Source organism: Schistocerca nitens, chromosome 2 (assembly GCF_023898315.1).
Source record: "Schistocerca nitens isolate TAMUIC-IGC-003100 chromosome 2, iqSchNite1.1, whole genome shotgun sequence".
Taxonomy (NCBI): domain Eukaryota; kingdom Metazoa; phylum Arthropoda; class Insecta; order Orthoptera; family Acrididae; genus Schistocerca; species Schistocerca nitens.
The window spans coordinates 780,652,694-780,680,415 of NC_064615.1; the positions used below are offsets into that span (position 1 = coordinate 780,652,694).

Here is a 27,722-nt window from a genome sequence, read left to right on the forward strand (position 1 = left end):
AGGCATGTACAGTGCTTTGACTCCGAAGTTTTCATAATCAAGTACTTGATGAGCTAAAGCAAAGAGGGTGTAATGCTCTCCCTGTACACTTGAAAACCGTATTCCACAGTAGTGGGTATATTGATCAACAGATTCAGCACTGGTTCTGACCTGTACCAGTGGGCTTTGGGAACACAACCTAAGATGAGGCAGAGAAACTGTAGTGTCCTGTGGCCAGCAGGAAAGAACTAACAGTCAATTTGACCACACTTTATTATAATTAAAGAAAAACATCTTCTTGACTTACACTAAGTTTTAAACACAAGAACAACAAGAAAAACCCACAACTCTTGTAGTGGCAAACCAGATAAGGAAACAAGACAGTGGAAGAAAATACTGACCAAAATCTACTCTACCAATTACAAAATACAACGTGCTACTACAAAATCAAATAGGGGTAATGCAGGAGTAGGTTTAATAATGGATAAAAAAAAAAATAGGCGTTCGGGTGAGCTACTACAAGAAACATAGTGAACGCATTATTGTGGCCAAGATAGACATGAAGCCCACGCCTACGGCAATAGTACAAGTTTATATGCCAACTAGCTCTGCAGATGATGAAGAAATGTATGATGAGATAAAAGAAATTATTCAGATAGTGAAGGGAGACGAAAATATAATAGTCATGGGTGACTGGAATTCGACAGTAGGAAAAGGAAGAGACGGAAAAGTAGTAGGTGAATATGGATTGGGGGTAAAAAATGAAAGAGGAAGCCGCTTGGTAGAATTGTGCACAGAGCATAACTTAATCATAGCTAACACTTGGTTCAAGAATCATAAAAGAAGGTTGTATACATGGAAGAAGCCTGGAGATACTGACAGGTTTCAGATAGATTATATAATGGTAAGACAGAGATTTAGGAACCAGGTTTTAAATTGTAAGACATTTCCAGGGGCAGATGTGGACTCTGACCACAATCTATTGGTTATGAACTGTAGATTAAAACTGAAGAAACTGCAAAAAGGTGGGAATTTAAGGAGCTGGGATCTGGATAAACTGACAGAACCAGAGGTTGTAGAGAGCTTCAGGGAGAACATTAGGGAATGATTGACAGGAATGGGGGAAAGAAATACAGTAGAAGAAGAATGGGTAGCTTTGAGAGATGAAATAGTGAAGGTAGCAGAGGATCAAGTAGGTAAAAAGATGAAGGATAATAGAAATCCTTGGGTAACAGAAGAGATATTGAATTTAATTGATGAAAGGAGAAAATATAAATGAATCAGGCAAAAAGGAATACAAACGTCTCAAAAATGAGATCGAAAGGATGTGCAAAATGGCTAAGCAGGCGTGACTAGAGGACAAATGTAAGGATGTAGAGACTTATCTCACTAGGGGTAAGATAGATACTGCCTACAGGAAAATTAAAGAGGCCTTTGGAGAAAAGAGAACCACTTGCATGAATATCAAGAGCTCAGATGGGAACCCAGTTGTAAGCAAAGAAGGGAAAGCAGAAAGGTGGAAGGAGTATATAGAGGGTCTATACAGGGGCAATGTTCTTGAGGACAATATTATGGAAATGGAGGAGGATGTAGATTAAGATGAAATGGGAGATATGATACTGCGTGATGAGTTTGACAGAGCACTGAAAGACCCAAGTCGAAACAAGGCCCGGGAGTAGACAACATTCCATTAGAACTACTGACGGCCTTGGGAGAGCCAGTCCTGACAAAACTCTACCATCTGGTGAGCAAAATGTATGAGACAGGCGGAATACCCTCAGACTTCAAGAAGAATATAATAATTCCAATCCCAAAGAAAGCAGGTGTTGACAGATGTGAAAATTACCTAACTATCAGTTTAATAAGTCACGGCTGCAAAATACTAACGCGAATTCTTTACAGACGAATGGCGAAACTGGTAGAAGTCGACCTCGGGGAAGATCAGTTTGGATTCCGTAGAAATATGGGAACACGTGAGGCAATACTGACCCTACGACTTATCTTAGAAGCTAGATTAAGAAAAGGCAAACCTACATTTCTAGCATTTGTAGACATAGAGAAAGCTTTTGACAATGTTGACTGGAATACTCTCTTTCAAATTCTGAAGGTGGCAGGGGTAAAATACAGGGAGCGAAAGGTTATTTACAATTTGTACAGAAACCAGATGGCAGTTTTAAGAGTCGAGGGGCATGAAAGGGAAGCAGTGGTTGGGAAGGGAGTGAGACAGGGTTGTAGCCTCTCCCCAATGTTATTCAATCTGTATATTGAGCAAGCAATAAAGGAAACAAAAGAAAAATTCGTAGTAGGTATTTAAATCCATGGAGAGGAAATAAAAACTTTAAGGTTCACCGATGAATTGTAATTCTGTCAGAGACAGCAAAGGACTTGAAGAGCAGTTAAACAGAATGGAATGGACAGTGTCTTGAAAGTAGGATGTAAGAGGAACATCAACAAAAGCAAAACGAGGATAATGGAATGTAGTCAAATTAAGTCGGGTGATGCTGAGGGAATTAGATTAGGAAATGAGACACTTAAAGTAGTAAAGGAGATTTGCTATTTGGGGAGCAAAATAACTGATGATTGTCGAAGTAGAGAGGATATAAAATGTAGACTGGCAATGATGAGGAAAGCATTTCTGAAGAAGAGAAATTTGTTAACATCAAGTATAGATTTAAGAGTCATGAAGTTGTTTCTGAAAGTATTTGTATGGAGTGTAGCCATGTATGCAAGTAAAACATGGACGATAAATAGTTTGGACAAGAAGGGAATAGAATCTTTCGAAATATGGTGCTACAGAAGACTGCTGAAGATTAGATGGGTAGATCACATAACTAATGAGGAGGTGTTGAATAGGATTGGGGAGAAGAGGAGTTTGTGGCACAACTTGACTAGAAGAAGGGATTGGTTGGTAGTACATGTTTTGAGGCATGAAGGGATCACCAATTTAGTATTGGAGGGCAACGTGGAGGGTAAAAATTGTAGAGGGAGACCAAGAGATGTATACACTAAGCAGATTCAGAAGGATGTAGGTTGCAGTAGGTACTGGGAGATGAAGTAGCTTGCACAGGATAGAGTAGCATGGAGAGCTGCATCTGACCAGTCTCAGGACTGAAGACCACAACACAACTACAGTGCTACAGCGAGTGTATACAATGCTAGGGCTGGCACCCTTTCAGCACAGTGGAACATAGATGATATTCTCCACCCCATTTTGTTGTCCTTCACGGCAAGCCATCCTGGGCTTACATTTCAATAAGATAATGCCTGCCAGCAGACAGCAAGAGTTTCTACTGCTTTTCTTGGTGCTTGCCAAACCCTACCTTGGCCAGCAAGATCACCAGATCTCTCCTCAGTTGAGAATGTTTGGAGCATTATAGGTAGGGCCCTCCAACCATCTTGAAATTTTGATGGTCTAATGCACTAGTTGTACAGAATTTGGCTCAACGTGCCTCAGGAGGATATCCAACAACTCTGTCAATCAATGACAAGCCGAATAATTGCTTGCGTAAGTGTCAGAGATGGACCAACACATTACTGACTTGCTCAGTTTGCAAAGCTCTTTCTCTTGAATAAATCATCCAATTTTTTCTGAAACTGTAATAATTTGTTTGTTTGTGTATGTACATCATATCTAATGATTCCTGTCCCATTCAGATAATTCCTTTTGCAGCGCATCCTTTTTTTTTATTTCTAGCATTCTTTTTCATTGTGGCTGTCTGTGACTAAGTGGCTCCTCTATGCAGTGAGTAGCAATTTATTCTTTTCATATTATTATTCCACCTTGGACTTTTCATTGTTTGATTTTGCCTGTTGGTTTCCCTTCCATCCCACAACCCAGTGTTGTTTCCCTTTGTTGTAATCCTTTATCACATTACATTGCTCAAGGTCCATTCTTTTCTTTGTGTACTATCCTATGTCATCTGCTGAACTGAACAGGCTCTGACTTATGAACATGCTCTGAATGTTTCTCCTGTGCACAACACACAGCTAGGCACCTGCGCAAATTGCAGGTGCAGTGTCTTGTGTCTGACATTCTTCCCACCAGTATAATTATTCATGGATCTTCAAATTGATTACACTACATCCCTTCACCCTTGCATATTTTTGCATGTTTTTTACATGATGTAATGAACTCACATAATCCAACTACACCTGCTCCCTCTCCCTTCACACCTATACACCCATGCACCTGCCCCCCCCCCCCCCCACCCGTCCCCCCCGCCCGCTCCATATTACCATCTTGTTTTACTTATTTTTTCACTTTGATCTCATCCTGCTTTCAGGTTGATTTTATTTCATCATCATTTTTCTCTGTAGCTCCTACTTATTCTGTGTTTTATAATTTTTTACTATACTTAATTTTATGTATCTTTTACTTTTTTCACCTGCACTATGGATTCCTGCTCCATCGATCCGTGCCAATACAGAAAAATTTCCTAATCGCAAGCAATAACCCAATACTGTTCCTTCATTGAGCCTAGCTCACAAAACCCTTTTTAATGGTCTGAACATCAAATTACTCATTTCCAGATGCAACTCCTCCTTCTGCAAAGACCTCTATATATTCAATTTCTGTTAGTCCATAGCCCTCACCAGTCTAGGCCTGCAAAACCATATCAATCAGGTCTAAACCTCCTAGCACTACCTCCTATCCACCTGCAAAATTTTCCTGCTCTACAATGCCAAATTCCAGAATCCCATCTCCCAGACTGAATCATTTGCCCTCCAAGAACTAGCGCTGCACGTACAAAGAACCAAATGAAACTGTCCAATCTGCTCATGTCATACTCCTGTTTTGGACAATTACTGTCTGCCACCACAAGAGCCACCATCAAACTTTCCTGATACCGTCATAGCTGCCAAACTCTGACTTGCAGACCTACTAAGTTTACCACATCCTCAGAAACTCCACCTTACACCATCCAGAGCTTAAACAGGCCTGCAACACAGTCAAGAACCTGTCCTCCAAAAGCCTCAGTCGTACAAAGTATCAGTCCTTTCCAAAGGCCCTACCTTTCATCCCACTCCCAAATTCAGTCATAGACGTTCTGACCTTCTCCCAGTCACTACAGTGGAAACACTTTTTTGGCACTAAGTATACCAATCAGACTCAATTCAAAACCAATATTGAACCCTGCCTGACCCCAAATCTCTCAACATGGAAACCACTCTTATATCCCAGAAATAACCACAGCCCACCATTTAAAACCTGATCCTGACCCTAGTCCTACCTGCCTACAAAGCTCCACTACTGTGGTTAAGAACTGCAGGGATTACCTGGCAGAGGGACTCCACCAGCTGCCAAATATGTCCATTTACAAGCCCTGCCACAGTGACTCCATTCCAGAAATTCAGCAGTATCTCCAGTCCCTTCTTAAATCCTTAGGTAATCTCAGAACCTCTCCTCTCAATCTCTGTCTCTCCTCACCCTCGCCACTCCCTGCACTCCTACCTTATCGTGCTTCCAAAAGTTCAGAAACCCAACCACCCAAGATGCACCATTGTAGCTGCTTACTGTGCTCCGGCAGTAGGTGCTCTGCCTATTACCCGTAACCTACCCTCCTGTATGAAAGATAGCAACCTTGTCACCACCAGTTCTCCAGTGTTCCTCCTCCTCCTTTCCAGCCCAGCAATCTCTTGATTACTTTCAATGTCACACACCTCTACATCAACATTGCCAATGCCAATGGCCTTGCTGTTAATGAGCACTACTTGTCCCAAATGACTGCAAACCAACCACCTCCTTTCTGACCACAGTCATTAATTATGTTGTCACTGGTAATTACTTCTCACTGTTGAAGGCATCACCTCCAAAAAAATCCATGGTACAGGAATGGGTTCCTGTATTGCACCATCCTATGCTAACCTATTCATGGGCCATCTAAAGGAATCCCTAACCACCCAGAGACCTAAAGCTCATAACCCCAAAGCTCATCACTCCATTCAGATTCTTTGATGACATCTTCATGCTCTGGATTCGGGGTGAGGACGCCCTATCCACATTTCTCCAGAATCTCATCATAACTCCCATTGGTTTCAGCTTATCCTCCTCAGCTCCACAGGCAATCTTCCTTGATCTTGGCCTCCCCCTCAAGGATGGCCACATCAGTTCCTCCATCTACATCAAACCCACCAACTACCTACAAAACCTCTACTTCGACAGCTGCCACCCATTCCACTCCCAACTCCCTTCCATATAGCTTAGGCACCGTGGTTGTTGCATCTGTAGTGACGAGGCATCAAATTATGACAACAGTCTCACTGAGCCCTTCACAGACTGACATTACCCTCCCAACCTTGTCTAGAAACAGATCTCTCATTCCATGTCTCGCCAGTCACAGGCCATCCCCTACATATTCCCAGTCCAGCCAGAAAAGAGCACTCCTCTCTTGACTCAGTACTACCCAGGGCAGGAGTAAGTCTATCACATTATCCTCCTGGGTTTTTACTATCTCTTGTTGTTGTTGTTGTTGTTGTTGTTGTGGTCTTCAGTCCTGAGACTGGTTTGATGCAGCTCTCCATGCTACTCTATCCTGTGCAAGCTTCTTCATCTCCCAGTACCTACTGCAACCTACATCCTTCTGAATCTGCTTAGTGTATTCATCTCTTGGTCTCCCTTTACGATTTTTACCCTCCACACTGCCCTCCAATGCTAAATTTGTGATCCCCTGATGCCTCAGAACATGTCCTACCAACCAATACCCTCTTCTTGTCAAGTTGTGTCACAAACTCCTCTTCTCCCCAATTCTATTCAATAACTCCTCATTAGTTATGTGATCTACCCATCTAATCTTCAGCATTTTTCTGTAGCACCACATTTCGAAAGCTTCTATTCTCTTCTTGTACAAACTATTTATCGTCCATGTTTCACTTCCATACATGGCTACACTCCATACAAATACTTTCAGAAAGGACTTCCTGACTCTTAAACCTATACTCAATGTTAACAAATTTCTCTTCTTCAGAAACACTTTCCTTGCCATTGCCAGTCTACATTTTATATCCTCTCTACTTCGACCATCATCAGTTATGTTGCTCGCCAAATAGCAAAACTCCTTTACTAATTTAAGTGTGTCGTTTCCTAATCTAATTCCCTCAGCATCACCCGACTTAATTCGACTAGATTCCATTATCCTCGTTTTGCTTTTGTTGATGTTCATCTTACATCCTCCTTTCAAGACACTGTCCATTCCATTCTGTTTAACTACTCTTCCAAGTCCTTTGCTGTCTCTGACAGAATTACAATGTCATCGGCAAACCTCAAAGTTATTATTTCTTCTCCATGTGTTTTAATACCTACACCAAATTTTTCTTTTGTTTCCTTACTGGTTGCTCAATATACAGATTGAACAACATTGGGGAGAGGCTACAACCCTGTCTCACTCCCTTCCCAACCACTGCTTCCCTTTCATGTCCCTCGACTCTTATAACTGCCATCTGCTTTCTGTACAAATTGTAAATAACCTTTTGCTCCCTGTATTTTACCCCTGCCACCTTTAGAATGTGAAAGAGAGTATTCCAGTCAACATTGTCAAAAGCTTTCTCTAAGTCTACAAATGCTAGAAACGTAGGTTTGCTTTTCCTTAATCTTTCTTCTAAGAAAAGTCATAAGGTCAGTATTGCCTCACGTGTTCCAACATTTCTACGGAATCCAAACTGATCTTCCCCAAGGTCAGCTTCTACCAGTTTTTCCATTCGTCTGTAAAGAATTTGCGTTAGTATTTTGCAGCCGTGACTTATTAAACTGATAGTACGGTAATTTTCACATCTGTCAACACCTGCTTTCTTTGGGATTGGAATTACTATATTCTTCTTGAAGTCTGAGGGTATTTCGCCTGTCTCATACATTTTGCTCACCAGATGGTAGAGTTTTGTCAGGACTGGCTCTCCCAAGGCTGTCAGTAGTTCTAATGGAATGTTGTCTACTCCCGGGGCCTTGTTTCGACTTAGGTTTTTCAGAGCTCTATCAAACTCTTCACGCAGTATCGTATCTCCCATTTCATCTTCATCTACATCCTCTTCCATTTCTATAATATTGCCCTCAAATACATCGCCCTGATATAGACCGTCTATATACTCCTTCCACCTTTCTGCTTTCCCTTCTTTGCTTACAACTGGGTTTCCATCTGAGCTCATACAAGTGGCTCTCTTCTCTCCAAAGGTCTCTTTAATTTTCCTGTAGGCAGTATCTATCTTGCCCCTAGTGAGATAAGCTTCTGCATCCTTACATTTGTCCTCTAGCCATCCCTGCTTAGCCATTTTGCACTTTCTCTTGATCTCATTTTTGAGACGTTTGTATTCCTCTTTGCCGGTTTCATTTACTGCATTTTTATATTTTCTCCTTTCATCAATTAAATTCAATATTTCTTCTGTTACCCAAGGATTTCTACGAGCCCTTTTCTTTTTACCTACTTGATCCTCTGCTGCCTTCACTACTTCATCCCTCAGAGCTACCCATTCTTCTTCTACTGTATTTCTTTCCCTCATTCGTGTCAATTGCTCCCTTTACTGAGCGAGGTGGCGCAGTGGTTAGACACTGGACTCGCATTCGGGAGGACGACAGTTCAATCCCGCGTCCGGCCATCCTGATTTAGGTTTTCCGTGATTTCCCTAAATCACTCCAGGCAAATGCTGGGATGGTTCCTCTGAAAGGGCACGGCCGACTTCCTTCCCCATCCTTCCCTAATCCGATGAGACCGATGACCACGCTGTCTGGTCTCCTTCCCCAAAACCAACCAACCAACCAATTGCTCCCTTATGCTATCTCTTATCCTGCCCTAAAATGAGGATACCCTCCCACAGTGGTATTTCACCATCCACTCAACCTACATAATATTCTTGCCTGTCCGTATTCCAGTCCATGTCCCAGTCTCTTGCCTCAAGGCTCGTATCCCTGTAATAGACCCAGATGCAAGACCTATCCCATACATCCTCTCACTACCATCTACTCCAGTTCTGTCGCTGACATCTTCTACCCCATCAAAGGCAGGGCCCCCTGTGAAAGTATCTAAGTGATATACAAAGTTAGCTGCATCTGCTGTGCTGCATTCTACATTGGAATGACAAATAATAAGCTGGTTGTCCTCATGAATAGCCACTGCCATATGGAGGCCAAGAGACAGCTGCACATGCTGCCCAATGCGGTACGCTTTACTTTAACTACTGCTGCACAGCCTTTACCGTCTGAATTCTTCGTACCAACAACATTTTTTTCCGAATAGTGCATGTAACAACTACCTGTACAACATATCCTTCATTCTCATAACCCCCACCCCCACCCCACCCCCACCCCAGCTTCAAACTTCTGTAGTCCCTGTCTCCCTCTACCCATCTATCCCTTCTTCTTCCACTCCATTACTACATACGCCTTCAATCCTACCTATACACCTACACAGTCTTTTCCTCTTCTGAACTTCTCCCTTTCTCTATTCCTCTTCTCTCACTTCCACTCCCCTCCCCCGCCCCCTCCCTCACCCCCTGCCCGCCCAAAGCACATTCTCCTGATGCCGTACCTAGCAGCCCTGCCATGTTTCTGCAAAGTCTCACAGGCTGCACTAACATCTTCTGCCACCTCTTCTCTGCTACCCTTCCCTCTCCTTGCCTCACACCTCTTCCATACCTCCATACGTACCCCAGCTAGATTGCTGCAATTAGGCCTTAGGGCCCAGAGACAGTGGATACATGTGTGTTAGACATTGTTGTTTGCATTTGCATGTGATTTCTGTTTCTGAAGAAGGGCTTTGTCCTAGAACTGAAATATTTCCAGCACTCTTTCCTGTTGTGCCTGTCTGTGACTCAATGCTTCCTGTCTGTGACTCAATGCTTCCTGTTTTATGTCTTTAACACTATGTGCAATAATACCATGTGTTCTGGTATACACTAAATAAAATGAGAACTAATTAATGAGCATTGTTCATTGGTTTGTGACCTTTACTAAGTTAGGTTAAAGTTAGAAAAGACTGAAAGAAGTGGTTTTCAAATCCTTGCAAAACATCATTTGCATTTTCTTACCAATAAGATTCAGTCATGTCATACAGACCTTTCTACTCAATACCGAGATAAAATTCTGAAAATTCCTTTCGCTCATTCCCAGTTAAGGTTTATCAGCATAATTCATTTTAGCCATTTTACATTTCTCTCCCTTTGTTAAATCTTTATTTTTTTCTCTGGCCTGTACACTTGAAACACTGATTTCAGAAACATCACTTGTCCACAGAGACTGCTTTTTAGTAAAATGCACAAAACATTTTAATTTCACACATTGATCTTTAACAGCAAAAACATAGTGCACAATCTCAATGGTTTTTTTGTATTTTTTGGTGCAAAGACAGAGATCTTGCTTGAAGGGAAGTATTTCTTTTTTAATGTTGAAATGTCAGGACAACTGTTGTTTCTAAAATACATACTTATTTCTAAGGAAAACAAAGCAATTATTTAATACAGAAATCATTAAATTATTGGTGTGTCTTTAATACTGGTGTAGTATGAGATGTATATTATTGAATACTACACAACAGAAGGAAAATTGTGTGCGATTTGCATGGTTTTTCAATTTGTAACTTTTAAAGGAAATGGATAGGTTAAAGTTAGATATAGTGGGAATTAGTGAAATTCTGGTCAAGTGAATACAGGGTTATAAATACAAAATCAAATAAGGGTAATGCAGGAGTAGGTTTAATAATGAATAAAAAAAATGGGCGTGCTGGTAAGCTACTACAAACAGCGTAGTGAATACATTATTGCAGCCAAGATAGACACAAAGCCCATGCCTACCACAGTAGTACAAGTTTATATGCCAACTTGTTCCGCAGATGACAAAGAGATTGAAGAAATGTATGATGAGATAAAAGAAATTATTCAGATAGTGAAGGGAGACGAAAATTTATTAGTCATGGGAGGAATTTGATAGTAGGAAAAGGAAGAGAAGTAAAAGTAGTTGGTGAAAACAGAGATTTAGGAACCAGGTTTCAAATTGTAAGACATTTACAGGGGCAGATGTGGACTCTGAACACAATTTATTGGTTATGAACTGAATAGTAAAACTGAAGAAACTGCAAAAAGGTGGGAATTTAACAAGATGGGATCTGAATAAACTGAAAGAACCAGTGGTTGTAGAGAGTTTCAGAGGGAGCATTAGGAACAACTGAAAGGAACAGGGGAAAGAAAGGCAGCTGAAGAAGAATGGGTAGAGAGATAAAATAGTGGAGGCAGCAGAGGATCAAAAGGTAAAAAGACAAGGGCTAGTGGAAATCCTTGAGTAACAGAAGAGATATTGAATTTAATTGGCAAAAGAAGAAAATATAAAAATGCAGTAAATGAAGCAGGCAAAAAGGAATACATACGTCTCAAAAATGAGATCGACAGGAAGTGCAGAATGGCTAAGCAAGGATGGCTAGAGGACAAATGTAAGGATGTAGAGGCTTATCTCACTAGGGGTAAGATAGATACTGCCTACAGGAAAATTAAAGAGACCTTTCGAGAAAAGACTACTTGTATGAATGTCAACAGCTCTAAGCAAAGAAGGGAAAGCAGAAAGATGGAAGGTGTATAGAGGGTCTATACCAGGGCAATGTATCTGAGAGCAATATTATGGAAATGTAAGAGGACATAGGTGAAGATGAAAAGGGAGATACTGCATGAAGAATTTGATAGAGCACTGAAAGACCTAAGTCGAAACAATGCCCTGGGAGTAGACAACATTACAGTAGAACTACTGATAGCCTTGGGAAAGCCAGGCCTGACAAGACTACCATCTGGTGAGCAAGATGTATGAGACAGGTGAAATACCCTCAGACTTCTAGAAGAATATAATAATTCCAATCCCAAAGAAAGCAGGTGCTGACAGGTGTGAAAATTACTGAACTATCAGTTTAATAAGTTATGGCTGCAAATTTCTAACACGAATTCTTTACAGACGAATGGAAAAACTGGTAGAAGCTGACCTCGGGGAAGATCAGTTTGGACTCTGTAGAAATGGTAGAACATGTGAGGCAGTACTGTACTTACGACTTATTGTAGAAGGTAGATTAAGGAAACGCAAACCTATGTTTCTAACATTTGTAGACTTAAGGGAAAGCTTTTGACAATGTTGACTGGAATACTCTCTTTCAAATTCTAAAAGTGGCAGGGGTAAAATACAGGGAGCGAAAGGCTATTTACAATTTGTACAGAAACCAGATGGCAGTTATAAGAGTCGAGGGACATGGAAGGGAAGCAGTGGTTGGGAAGGGAGTAAGACAGGGTTGTAGCCTCTCCCCGATGTTATTCAATCTGTATATTGAGCAAGCAGTAAAGGAAACAAAAGAAAAATTCGGAGTAGGTATTAAAATCCATGGAGAAGAAATAAAAACTTTGATGTTTGCCAATGACAATGTAATTCTGTCAGAGACAGCAAAGGACCTGGAAGAGCAGTTGAATGGAATGGACAGTGTCTTGAAAGGAGGCTATAAGATGAACATCAACAAAAGCAAAACGAGGATAATGAAATGCAGTCGAATTAAATCAGGTATGCTGAGGGAATTAGATTAGGAAATGAGACACGTAATGCAATAGATGAGTTTTGCTATTTGTGGAGCAAAATAACTGATGATGGTCGAAGTAGAGAGGATATAAAATGTAGACTGGCAATGACAAGGAAAGCGTTTCTGAAGGAGAGGAATTTATTAACATTTAGTAGAGATCTAAGTGTCAGAAAGTCTTTCTTGAAAGTATTTGTATGGAGTGTAGCCATGTATGGAAGTGAAACATGGATGGTAAATAGTTTAGACAAGAATAGAATAGAAGCTTTCGGAATGTGGTGGTACAGAAGAATGCTGAAGATTAGATGGGTAGATCATTTAACTAATGAGGAGGTACTGAATAGAATTGGGGAGCAGAGGAATTTGTGGTACAATTTGAGTAGAAGAAGGGACCGGTTGGTAGGAGATGTTCTGAGGTATCAATGGATCATCAATTTAGTATTTGAGGTCAGGCCAAGAGATGAATACACTAAACAGACTCAGAAGGATGAAGGTTGCAGTAGTCACTTGAAGATGAAGAAGCTTGCTCCGGATAGAGTAGCATGGAGAGCTGCATCAAACCAGTCTCTGGACCGTAGATACAAGAACAACTTTTAACTTTATGAACTTTATAATCCAAGGTGCAAAATGTGCAATGCAGGACTTTGAATATATGCCTTTCCAGTAACAGTACAAGGAGTGCTACTTTTGTATTCACATTCAAATAATTCAGAAACTGTAAATGATTTCTACTGGCTTTCTCCAGAGAGAGGGTGTTCTTTTTGTAAAATCTAGGCCTCCAGTTCGTAAATGAAACAAGCTTCACGTGGAACTCATTAACTTTTGAACTTGAATTTTCAGTTAGTTAAACGAATTATTTGGTATGATGCACCCTGTCCATTGAACAGATTTTTTTTTTTTCACTACCATGAAGTCCCTATTGCAGGGCAAAAATGAATGTCCACATGTAGGGAAATAATGATTAATAGTGAGGAATTGCTCTGAGACAGCCAGAGGCATGAAAAACCTTATGATAGCATGATTCCTTCTCCCCCCCCCCCCCCCCCCCCGCCCCCGCCCCTCCTGGGACATCCATCTAAAAAGACATGCAAATGTTTAATGGCTTTTGTGATGAAATCTAATAAGAATGAACAAATCTCATTGGGGGTCTTCTTTGCTGTTCCTTCATGGTGAACATAGGATTTTGATTCACCAGCTTCTGGTACTGTATATTAAAGACATTCACAGTAAGCTGACGACAGTAGTAGACCACTTGAACTGGTATAGTTGGGAGGCATGGATTCTGTATGAAGTCGAAAGCAATTCCCTACTTTCTCAATGCATTTCCCCTTAATTTCACTAAGTGAGGAGAACACTTATCTGCCTGTCTCTTGTGCGTGACAAGTTCTACAGAAGCTACCCATTTCACTGTGTCATTAAGCATTGTATTTTTTATTTTAGTTGACAGTTCTTCACATTTACCACATTTCAACCTGTGGTCTTCCATAACAGAGTCAAAATCTCTCCCTGAATATTCTCAGATAGCACTCATATTTTACAGTCATGTTGGGATATTTCACTTGAAACTGTTCATGCATAATTTTTACATGAAGCTGTTTGTGCAAACAATGGCACTCTCAAGAGCCATAGTGTTACTTTTTGCAGGTAGGAGTTAATGTGTTCAACAATAGCATTTATCTCTCTACCACTTTTTGCATTGCCTGAACGATTTTTACCGCTTTGATCGGTAGGCAACTTGCCGAGTGCGAGTAGTTTACTAATCCTTCGTAGTGTCATTTTCATCATGCCCTACCTGCATAGGAATGCTTGCTTACATACTTCCACTTTTGCAGTACTTTATTTCACAGAATACATGAAGTTTTGCTGTCTAGGTTTCTTATTAGAATCATTTTCTTCTTTTTGCAAACACCTTCCTCCAATGCCTTCAACAGTAATCAGTCCTTGGAGATAACAGTCTTGTGCATCCTTTGAGTCCATATCTAAAACATGTGTGAAGGAAGATCTCTAGCCTTGTGATTTCAGTAATTTTCACAAAGCACCATTGAAAACATCTATGAAGTGCATCTGTAAAGTGAGATAAATATTCATTGTGAACCAGAAATACCAGCAATTTTTTTATCACTAATTGATGCAAAAAATGTACATAACAGTGTATAATGGTTTAGAGGACCTACTTGCAATCATCACCAGTTTGTTTCTTCGGCGCTATTTTCCCACTGACGCTTTTGTACTCCTGCCCTTTAGTGTGCAGCCTTTTAATCTCCTCATATTGATATTCCACATTCCTCACTCCTTTCTTTTGTTTTAATGTTCTGCAATCTCGAACTGATTCATCAGAAGACATGTTGCACGATAATAAACTACATGTGGTTTATTCTCTTTGCACGCAAAAGAATCAATGCAAGAACTCGTATGTCACTTATTCCACTTCTACTAACATTGCATATAGAAACAACACCTCTCCAGGAGAAGAGATCTTTCCATGCTCACTGTAAATTTTGTCAGTCCCAAACTCCCATATTGCGTGTGGGACAAGTGCTATTTCTCTCACCAACCGATAGAGCTACCTTCACAGAACAGTGCTGCACCCTTAATTCAAATCTGACAATATATGGACAAATGTTTCTGAAATCAGCAACTCACATAGAATTTGCGAAGCACGTGTTGTTATTTAGACTGCCCCCCCCCTCCCCCTCTCCCTTATGCAAAAAATGCCTTTGAAACCCATATAAAAATACACTGATGAACCAAAACATTATGACCACCTATTTGTTCCACTTTTCAAACACAGTACAACAAAGGATGGATTCTACAAGTCCTTGACAGGATGCTAGATGTCTATGCACAAGTCAAACAATTCCCATGAATTAACAGGATGGTAGTTTACAGGCACGTAGCTGGCACCCGATGTGTGTTAGATGTCATTGTCGTAGCAAAAGACTTCAAGCATGAAATCTGCAATAATGTTCACGTAGTTCACTGCTGTCGTGATGCCTTCGATTACCACCACAGATCCCAGAGAAGCCCAACTCAGTGTACCCCATAGCCTAATTGCCCTAACTGGCCTGCATCTGTGGCACAGTGCATGTTTTGTACAGCTATTTGCCTGGATAATGGTGTGTAAGGACCCAACCATTGACATGATGTAACAAGAAATGCAATTCATTTGACAGGTGACACATTTCTGTTGATCGAGGGTGAAAACTCATTGATGCTGTGCTCACTGCAATCATACCTGATGATGTTGTTGGGTCAACACAGGAGCACATTGTGGTTATGTGATATGGAGCTCCATGTTCAACAATAGCCTTTGAATGATGTGCTCCAAAACACTTGTGCCTGCAGCAGCGTTGTACTCTATCATCAGATCTGCCACAGATCACAGCGTATCCTAAATTACACAGTTGGGGATCCTCCAACCTCTACATTTTGTAATGATACATGGTTGTCCAATACCATTCAGCTGATTTCATTGTTTCACCATCCTTCAACCACCTTCCATAGGTGTTAACAACAGTAGTACACCAACAGGCGAAAAGCTTTGTCTTTTCAGAGACTCTCGTTTCCAGCAGCAGTGTCACAACAATGTGCCCATTGTCAAAACTGCTTACATCAGTAGATTTCTGCATCATTTTCACTATAATGACTGCCCATTTGTCTTTCTTCCACTTACATTCTTTCTGTACTGCATCGCATGCCTACAACACCACCAGGTGGGCAATGGGCATGGGCAGTGGACCGTTGTCAGTGGTCATAATATTTTGGTTCATCAGTACCTATTATTGTCTATTTAAAGGTTGTATATTGTTCAAGAATAGGGTTATTGACTGAAACAGAATTGGTGTGTGTGTGTGGGTGTGAAGTTAATGTTCATTTCAATTAAATGAACCACCAGAATTCAAGTCCATAGTACCTATCATTTAGAGCTGCCCTTTGGTAGACACATGCTTGCTTTCTTTAATACAACCTGGGTAGAGTGTATGGAAATTCTGGACCTATGCAGTTGAAAACGATGGCTATTACCCACACTTTCTTTACCCAGTGAATCAGTAGTATGCATTGGACATGCTCCTCATATTCAGTTGCATTATGAATAAGGACACTTCAACAGAAACAAGCGTAACATCAGGTGTGCCCCAGGGCAGCGTAATAGGTCTGCTGCTTTTTACTATTTACATAAATGATCTGGTTGATGGTATTGACAGCGGTATTAGACTGTTTGCCAATGATGCTGTAGTCTACAGGAAAGTAGTATCATATGAAAGTTGTGAACAAATCAATGAGGATTTGCAGAAAATAAATGTGTGGTGTAATGACTGGCAGTTATCTCTCAATATTAGTAAGTGCACCCTACTGCGTATAACAAAGTGAAAATCCCCATTAATGTATGAGTACAAAATAAATGTCCAGTCTTTGGAAGTGGTAACATCTGTCAAGTATCTGGGTGTGACTATTTTAAATGACCTCAAATGGAATGATCAGATTACACAAATAACGGGTAAGGCGAACTCTAGATTGCAGTTTATTGGTAGAATCCTGAAGCGATGCAGTCCTTCAACAAAGGAAATTGCTTACAAAACTTAAGTTCGTCCAGTCTTAGAGTATTGTTCGTCTCTATGGGACTGTTACCAGTCGGGTCTAATTTAAGAGATTGAGAAGGTCCAAAAAAGAGTGGCAAGATTTGTGACTGGTACATTTAGCCATCGCAAGAGCATTACAAATCTCATAGGAAGTTTGAAGTGGGACACACTTGCAGATAGATTATGCGCTAAACGGAAGGAACTGCTCACTCCCAAATCTGATCTTCACCTAGGATGTAGAGCATATATTATTATCACCAACTTTCATATTGCGCAGTGATCACCATTCAAATGTATGGGAAATTAGAGCTCATACTGAGGCATTCAGACAGTCGTTTTTTCCTTGCATGATCCGCGAGTGGAACAGAGCGAGGGAAACATGACTTTGGCGCGAATAGTGCCCTCCGCCACATGCCGCTCGGTGGCTAGTGGAGTATATATGTATATGTAGATGGAAGGTATGTGACACAAGCCATTACCATTAAAATTACAGTGTGCAGTTATTAAATGATCAAACACATTCAATAGGCGTGTCAGCACGATGTTAAAGAGTGCCTGGTATGGATTTTATCACTGTTCTTCCATCCCTCAAGTCATTCGTCTCACACCTTTGATTTGTACTTTCTATATGATGTAGCTTTGCCATTAAATAATCTGGCACTGATAAACAAACAGCTAAATCAGTGCTCTCAAAATATTATGCAACAAATGAAAATTAATAAAGCCCCCACACCACCACACCTAAATCTTATCATTCTATCTCTGCAAATGGTCATTTAAGGAAGGTCAACCATTGGAAGACTTTTCCTTCTTTTCGCTGGCAAAAAATGCAAGAAAGTCATATATTTTTGGTTTCTTCTCTTTTCTGTAAGTAAAAATTACACTTGCAGTGTGATGAAGGCAAACATGAAGTTTACACTTGCCCACATGTATACTGTTAGCCAATTAGTGTTCTGTCATCTGTAAGTTTTGACATTAATTGCTGTTTTTAAGCAAAAATCCTCTCCTAATCCAGCTAGTAAATGATGTGCTATGATGATCTCAGCTAGTACTACTATTTTTTCAAAATGCCTTATATAGCACAATAACCTTTTACAATCTCAAAATTTTTTATTTGTTACTCCCAGAAACCATGTACAAATTCTCCTTATCACTTTATATCTCACTGGAATTTCTGGGCCATTTTTTGTGTGGCATGAGTACTTTTGCTAATTATTTGTTCAACATTATCACTGTCAACTCCTGCACCTCCTGTCAGCCATAAACGATTTCCTTACTTTCTTTAATAATATGTAGGTCAGTAGAACAGTCCACAAATTCTCTATACACATATGTCACCTCAATCTTTTGCTTCAGAGTATATTTTCTTTTGACTTGCCTAAACCTAAAAGCATACAATTTATTTTTATGTCTGTAGTAGTCATGCTCATAGGACCCACAGCACAACTTATCATATTTACTTCTCTATGAGATGATTTTTTTTCTCAAAATACTCATTCTAAAAGTGAGGGTCATCTTAGATTTGAGAATTAAGCTTTGCTTGCAGAGGTCAACAAGGGGCTACCTTTCATTTCCATTTGGTAGTTGGGTTCACATACAGATTTAATTTGATGAATTTGGAATGGTGCGATGGGGTTCAGTGGCTGCAGCTTGGACGAATGTGGGCAGTTATCATACTGCCAACCATGGAAGTGCATCCTGTGCGCCTTGCTGTTTTTTAAAGTCTAAAAACTAAACTAAACTCCATCCGAACAGGCCATTTAAATTGCAGTTCGTCTGAATCTGAATGTAGTTGGAACTGATCTGACTTAATAAATTGGCAAATACATGGTAATAGTGTATATTTCTACAGGAGACAATTAATTCTAACATAAATATGTTCTCACAAAATACTGAAAATGCGCTACAATAAATTAGATACGAGGTTCAACAATGGTGCTAAGGCAGCTATTGCTTAACAGTATTGTTAAGTTTCAGTGTTAGTTACAAATGATGAACACACAGTTAGCTCGAAGTGCTCCACGTAACACAGTGTTGTTATTCAGTTTTCTTAGTGCTTTAAGAACAGTAAATTGTAGTAGTCGATAATGGATGCAAAGCACAGTTGTGGCTGTTGAGAAATGTGGAGCTACATGTTTGCAGTTCACAACTGGTTCATATGGACAAAAGACAGTAATTTTAAGTTAATGGTTATTCATGAAGCAGAGGCCACAAATGACCGTGCAACAGGAAGAAAATTTTATCTCACAGAAACTAATGCTTGTATGTGGTGTCATTGAAGAATAAATTATAGATCACCAGTTCTACATGTCAGTATTCATGAGACCAAATGAGGGATGGTTCCATGAATTGTAGCAGCAGGTTGTTCTGTACAAGTGAGAGAAGCAAAATTTAGAGTCTTTGATTACTCAAGAAATTATACAGATGAAGGCTCTGGGGATAAAGAGGAACTTTCCAAACGCATGCATAGCAGAGTTTATAGCAAGTATGAGTTGATGCATGATGATGATGAGGGTGGGCTATATATCATGATGCAGAACAACACTAGCTCAGCAACTTATCATGGTGGTTGACAAAAAACTACTTGCATATTAGTGTCTTATAATCCATCTATTTTATTTTATTTTTATTTACGCGCCAAATTCTGTAGGATAAAATTGAGGAGAAAATCTCCAAGGTCATGGAACATGTCAGTACATGAAATTACAACATAAAAGTAATAACAGATAAAAATAAAATGTTTATGAACCTGAAAAAAGACAATCCATAAGTTTAAGTAAATGCAGTCAACAATCCAACAAGAATCAGCTTAATTTTTCAAGGAACACGTCGACAGTATAAAAGAAATGACCCATAAGGAAATTCTTCAGTTTCGATTTGAAAGCGCGTAGATTACTGCTAAGATTTTTGAATTAAGTGGTAGCTTATTGAAAATGGATGCAGCAGTATACTGCACACCTTTCTGCACTGCACAAGAGTTAAGGAAGTCCGATCCAAATGCAGGTTTGATTTCTGCTGAGTATTAACTGAGTGAAAGCTGATTATTCTTTAGAATAAGCTAATATTGATAACAATAAATGACAGTAAGGAATATATATATATATTGAGAGGCCAAGTCAAAATACTCAGACTAGTGAACAGGGGTCGACAAGAGGTTCGTGAACTTACACCACTCATTGCTTGAACTGCCCTTTTCTGAGCCAAAAATATCCTTTAGAATGGGAAGATTTACCCCAAAATATAATACCATATGTCATAAGTGAATGAAAATAAGCAAAGTAAACTAATTTTCGTGTCAAATGATCACTCACTTCAGATACCGTTCGAATAGTAAAAATGGCAGCATTAAGTCTCGGAACAAGATCCTGAGCGTGGGCTTTTCACGACAGTTTACCATCTATCTGAACACCTAGAAATTTGAACTGTTTAGTTCTACTAATCATATACCCATTCTGTGAAATTAAAATGCCAGATTTTGTTGAATTGTGTGTTAGAAACTGTAAAAACTGAGTCTTACTATGGTTTAGTGTTAGTTTATTTTCTACAAGCCATGAATTTATTGTCATGAACTGCACTGTTTGAAACCAAGCCAATGTTGCACACAAAATCGTTTACTACCAGGCTTGTGTCATCAGCAAACAGAAATATTTTAGAGTTACCCGTAATACTAGAGGGCATATCATTTATATAAATAAGGAACAGGAGTGGCCCTAACACTGATCCCTGGAGTAATCCCCCACTTGACTGTACCCCACTCAGATCCTGCATCACAGCCATTCTCAGTATTGTGAGTAATGACCTTTTGCTGTCTGTTGCTAGAGTAAAAGGTGAACCAGTTGTGAGCTACTTCCCGTATTCCATAATGGTCCAACTTCTAGAGCAATATTTTGTGATCAACATAACCAAACGCCTTAGTTAAATCAAAAAATATGCCTAGCATTCGAGACCTTTTGTTTAACCCATCCAGTACCTCACAGAGAAAAGAGAATGTAACATTTTCAATTGTTAAACGACTTCTAAAGCCGAACTGTAAATTTAATAGCAAATTATGTGGTTTAAAATGATATATTATCGTTACATACATAGCCTTTTCAATAACTTTAGCAAACACTGGTGGCATAGAAATAGGTCTAAAATTGTCTACATTATCCTTTTCTCCCTTTTTATAAAGCAGCTTTACTACTGAGTACTTTAATCGTTCAGGAAACTGACCATTCCTAAAGGAAAAACTGCAAATATGGCTAAATACAGGGCTACATGTGCGGCACAGTACTTCAGTATTTTGCTGTGACTTCATACTGTTGTGCTGCTGACCAGATAACATTTTTAAGCACCTTACAATACTGTTTGTAATGGGCTGCTGTAGCTTGATTGTGAGTAGTTCTAATATATTGATATAATTCCAGTTTTGTTCTGCATTATAATCCCACTAGTCAGCCACTCGGGCTGCCTGTTATTGCTAGTACCCCATTTAGAACGTTCTAATGGAAAGCAACTCTCAGAGAGCATGAGAAATGTGTTAAGGGAAGCATTATATTTATCATCTATGTTATTGGCACTATAAACATCCTGCCACTCTTGTTCCTTGACAAGGTTTAAAAAACTCTCTATTGCTGTTGGATTAACTTTCATACATAGTTTGTAATTATATGTGACATTTGTTTGAGTACAAAAGACTTTTAGTGTTAAAATTTGTGCATCATGGTCTGAAAGGCCATTCACCCTTTTACTAACTGAATGCCCATCTAGTAATGAAGAATAAATAAAAATATTGTCTATGGCTGTGCTACTGTTTCCCTGCAACCTAGTTGGAAAAAACACAGTCTGCATCAGATCATATGAATTTAGGAGATCTACCAACATCCTTTTTCTTCCACCATCATATACAAAATTTATATGGAAGTCACCACACTTTAATATAAAAAAGGTTCAGCTCTAACACCAACAACCACAGGAATTTTTCCGTGAGTGATCCCACTACTACCCACTACACTGTCACCTATAAGCTTTGCCAGCCTCCCCTTCCCATACCTATCCTACCAATCTATGAAATATCCCTTATCTATGAAAACACCACAACTCTTTGCAATAGATAATGTTAACTTTTTTAGCCAGATCTTGAGATACTTATGTCACTAAAACAGTTTTTAAGTTTGTTCTTCTAGATGTGATTATAATTGTTCCATATTCTGACTTTAGATGTGATTAACTGATCCATATATATTATCTGGAATAACCTTGCCAGTTTATTTTAATTGTAGATTCGTGCAAGACTCAAAAGATTGACCAATTCCACTAACTCTCCTGGCACAGTATGTTTCTGTTCTATTAGCTGTCACCAATAAACATAAATTTCACTTTAATAATCAGAATTATTATGAAACCTGTTTGCCTTCCCTGAAGCCTTCAGTTTCTCTATTGGTGATACAGTTTTAGAAGTCCCTTTGAATTTGAAGAAGTGTTTCTCTGCTCATCACCAAAACTTAATTCAATACATTTTACTCCTGTCACGCAGTTTAATTTGAAAGAAAGCATTCTATACACTGTGGGATAGAGCAAAACAGCACCATGACTGCAAAAAAAAACCTGCAGAGGCTTCCCCAAAATCCCATAGGACAGTGATTTGAACATTTTTGCTATATGAACTTCACATCCACACTGCTTTTGTTACTGAAGTTGGCATTCTATACACTGTGGGATAGAGCAAAACAGCACCATGACTGCAAAAAAATACCTGCAGAGGCTTCCCCAAAATCCCATAGGACAGTGATTTGAACAATTTCGCTATATGAACTTCACATCCACACTGCTTTTGTTACTGAAGTTGGCATTCTATACACTGTGGGATAGAGCAAAACAGCACCATGACTGCAAAAAAATACCTGCAGAGGCTTCCCCAAAATCCCATAGGACAGTGATTTGAACATTTTCGCTATATGAACTTCACATCCACACTGCTTTTGTTACTGAAGTTGGCTGTCCTGTCAATACAATCATCACGCTCACCTGTTGGGGATGAGTGGCAACTCTCAAATGATTCCATTCAATAAAAATTGGAGCTAGATGGATTAATAATAGGAATAGTAGCCTTCAGTTATACTGTCATCCTTGATTTTAATCACAACATCTGCTATGCATGATTTGCAAACTCATCAGAGTAATTTTTATCATGAATTGCACTAAGTTTTGTTCTCCATATATGCTTAAAGCTCATCATTTCCCTTCAGTTTGTTCTGCAGTAAAGCTGAACATTCAGAAATAAGTCTTCTTCTGTCTCAAAAAGTTATGCAAAAACTCATTTGCATAGTTCTCCACTTTAATCCAGTGAGATTAGGAGAAAAAACATCTCCCATGAAATTCCATAACAGCAAACATTACAGCATTTATCGTATTCAAAAGTTGCCTTTACAAAAATTAACTTTGACATATAATAACTTCAACTAAAAGATAAGACCTTTGTTACTTGTGTACTGCCTTATTTCCATATTTGTTCCTTCACATCTATTCCCTCATTGACAAAGGTAGAAATTTTTAGCACCTTTCACCAATAAATTATCAAACGATTATATTATATTATTAGTGCTACAACCACCACCAGAACCACTAGTACAAATCATTTGGATATAGTACACAGTCCTCTTGATCAGAGTACCTGTGAACAGAAAATGCTGTATACAGAGTGTATCAAAAAGGATGGCGCAAACTTACATGGCTGAAAGTACATGACAATAGAAGCACAAATGTCCAAGTAAACACTGGTCCACAAAAAAGCTGCTTGCGAGATAATCACAACTGTATGGTTCCAAGCCGCCACTGATGTCATTGTAAACATTGTCCTAGTTAATACACATTAATTTGAAATTTAGACTTTACTATTGGGTTGTACATTAGAATTAGTTCACACTTCACATATGGAGTACCTGTTAAAGGAGGTGTTTGAAGTGTTTTCCTTGCATCTGGTGCAATACTGTGTTTGTCTCTGCAATGAATTTCGAATCCTTTTGAAAACCCCTGGATCATTCTGGAATTCTTGACAAGCATGTACAACTCTCTGCTCCAGTTCTTCAGTCGTGTTAATGGGTGTGCTGTACACTTTGCCTTTGAGGTGACCCCAGACACAAAAATCTGAAGGATTTAGATCAGGTGACCTTGGAGGCAAAGGTACAGGTCCACTTTGACCTATCCATCTTTGGCCGTATCTGCGTGTTAGATGCCATCTCACACAAGCAGCAAAATGTGCCAGAGCTCCATTATGCATGTACCACGTACTCTTGACGCTGCTGAAGGGGAACGTCCTCAAGCAATCCTGGAAGATGAAATCACAGAAAGCTAAGGTGCCTCAGACCATTAAGTTGTGGTGAAAGAATGTGTGGCCCAAAGAGTTGATTGCCTACTACCCCTAACCACACATTCAGTGAGAAACGTTGCTGATGTGGTGACTCATGAACAGCATGTGGGTTTATTTCACACCGCAAATGATAGTTAAACACACCATCGCATGTGAATCCTGCTTCATCTGTGAATGAAATGTTACATGCGAAATGAGGGTCAACTACAGCCTGCTGTTGCAGCCACTGACAAAACATCACTCTAGGAACAAAGTCGGCATCATTGAGACATTGAAGTCAATGGAGGTGGTAAGGGTACAGTAAATTGCGATGTAAAATTCTCCATACACTGCTATGGCTTAGTACAGGCACTTGCATGGCAGTTCTTCTCGTTGAGGTTCCTGGAGAGTGCTGTACTGCTTCCAACACCATATCCTCAACCTCAGGTGCAACGTGAGCAGGTCTACCTCCTGTTCTACCATGTGAAAAACCCCCATGTTCTCTCAGGCGCTGATAGACCCTTGTAAATGTACGACTTTCTGGATGTCTTCGATCAGGATATGTTTCTTGGTACAAATGTGCAGCCTCTGTGCATTGCCGTTAGCACTACTGTACACGAAATGCATATCTGCATACTCTTCATTACTGTACAGTTCCATTGTAACTACAACACAGCACACATGGCACTCCTCTGATGCATCTGATACCCTTTGAGACTGTGTACTGCTTCCGTCCTGTACATTCTGCGCGTATGGTGTGATTCCATCTCCACCTCTTGGCAATGTTCCGTGTGGTGTCACCGCCAGACACCACACTTGCTAGGAGGTAGCCTTTAAATCGGCCGCGGTCCATTAATATATGCCGGACCCGCGTGTCGCCACTATCAGTGATTGCAGACCGAGCGCCGCCACACGGCAGATCTAGAGAGACTTCCTAGCACTCGCCCCAGTTGTACAACGGACTTTGCTAGCGATGGTTGACTGACAAAATACGCTCTCATTTGCCGAGACGATAGTTTAACATTTGCTACGACCTAGCAAGGCACCATTATCAGTTACTATTGATATTATGAATCATGTACCGTCAAGACCGACGTTCTTCATTAACGGATTAAAGTTAAGTATTCCACCAGCTACGTCCGTTTTTTCTAAATTCTAATTTCCTTGTCCTGTTCCAGACCTCACGCCAGCCTGCGTGAGCTAAAACGCATGCCTTTCGGCCGCCTCTAGTAACACGATGTTGGCTCTCCTGCCAACCAAAACATTCCGTTGTGTAAACAGCAAACATAGGATGGCCTCAAGTACGCAAGGGGGAAACTGGACAATGTTACAAACAATGCCATCAGTGGCGGCGTGGAACCATACAATTGTGATTATCTCGCAAGCGGCTCTTTTGCAGACCTGTATTTACTGGGACATTTGTGCTTCTATTATCATGTACTTTCAGCCGTGTAAGTTTGCACCATTATTTTTGATACACCCTGTATTTGTGAAATAGACTTAAACTGGAAAAGAGGATACAAGCTTCAATGTATAGTAACCATGCCCATACATACTAGTGCTTCCAGTTTCTTCTGTCTTTGCTCTGAGTCCTTGTCATTACCTTTTAATGGTACATCGAGTCATTTTTGTGTTGACAGAACACCCCTGAGTTTGTGCCACATACGTACAATGTGCACAACAAACAAAGTGCCTCTGGCATCCAATAAACCAAATTGCATTTGACAACAAACATGCAATGCAGAGTTTTTGATTATTCCATCACAATTGATTATACAGGATGTTTCAAAAAGGACTTCACAACTTTGAAAATTCATGTAAATTAATTCATAGTACCTACAGAGGTTATTTTAGTGTCAATTTGTAGGGAAATACATCAAGTTTTGTCTTGTGTAGTTCTCTAGTCCAGAATCACACTGTAAGGAACGCTAGCAGCGGTTGCATTAAAGATGGCCGCCTTCAATGGACCCAAGTTTGCTAGCTGTGTGTTTTGGTTTGAAGAAAAGTCGGTGACAACAGTTCAGTGTAATATCAGTACCAGATACACTAAAGATCCTCCTGGTAGGCCTACAATTTATGTGTGGCATAATGTTTTGTAGAAATAGGGTGCCTGGTAAGACATGGGAAATCATCAAGTTGTCCAAACACGTCTGGCAACGTCATTGAGCGAGTGAGACAATGGTTTGTCAATAGCCCTATGAAATTGACCGAGCCTGCATCTCCTGAACTGCAAATCCCACATACGACTGTTTGGCGTTTGTTGAGAAACCGTTTGCATTTGAATTTGAAACCGTACAGATTGATGATTGTACAAGCAATAAAAATTCTGATAAATTGCTTGCAAGAACTTCTGTGCGGTTATGTTAAATCAATTACATGAGGATGAAAATTTCTTGGACAAAATCATTTTTTCTGAGGAGTCAACCTTTCACTTAAATGGCAAGGGTAACACACGTAAGTGTAGGATTTGGGGCAGTGAAAATCCACATCAAATATTGCAAAATGTTCATGATAGCCCCAAACTGAACGTTTTTTTGTGCACTGAGCAAGAACAAAGTGTATGGCCCTTTTCTTCGCTGTGAGAGAACCATCAACGGGATAGTGTACCTGGATATGTCACACTAATTTTTGATATCACAGATCGATGAGGATGACCAAGAATGAAATGTTTACTTCATGCAAGATGGTGCACCACCCCACTACCAGTGACTGCTTTCCAGGGCAATGGATTGGCCATGATGCGCCAATTGCCTGGCCACCACGTACTCCAGACCTGACACAACTCTTTTTTTTTTTTTCTTTTTATGGGTATTCATCAGGGATATGTGTTTGTACCTCCTGTGCTGGCTTCTCTATCTGAACTTAGAGCAAGAATTTACACCTCCACTGAGCAAGTTACACCTACAATGCTACAGCAAGTTTGGAAAGAAATTGACTTTCGATGGGATGTGTGCAGGATAATCAGTGTAAACCACGTACAACATCTTTAGTTTGAGGTAAAAAAACTTGATGTGTTTCCCCAGAAATTAACACAAAACCCAGCTCTATATCTTCTTTCAATAAATTACTGTGAATTAATTTATACGAATTTTTAGTTGTAAAGTTCTTTCTGAATCACCCTGCGTTATGAGTCAGACCATGAGAGATCAGGCAACTGATAGCTACATTTGGATGTGTATGTTGACTACACTTGATGTGTTTGGTTTTCCTTAGATGAGACTTGCACACCCAACTATTGCTGGAAATTCAGACTGAGTTTTTGTCTCATATACTCGAAAGATTTCACTTCACTTGTGACGAAAGTGATGATACTACTGA

General features: G+C 39.9%; 1 protein-coding gene across 4 annotated transcripts in view; it reads left to right on the forward strand.

Moving 5' to 3' along the window:
- The window catches only part of LOC126237030 (ADP-ribosylation factor-like protein 2-binding protein), a 120,611-nt gene that overhangs the window by 75,975 nt on the left and 16,914 nt on the right, over positions 1-27,722 (forward strand). The gene's annotated exons all lie outside the window — the stretch shown is intronic.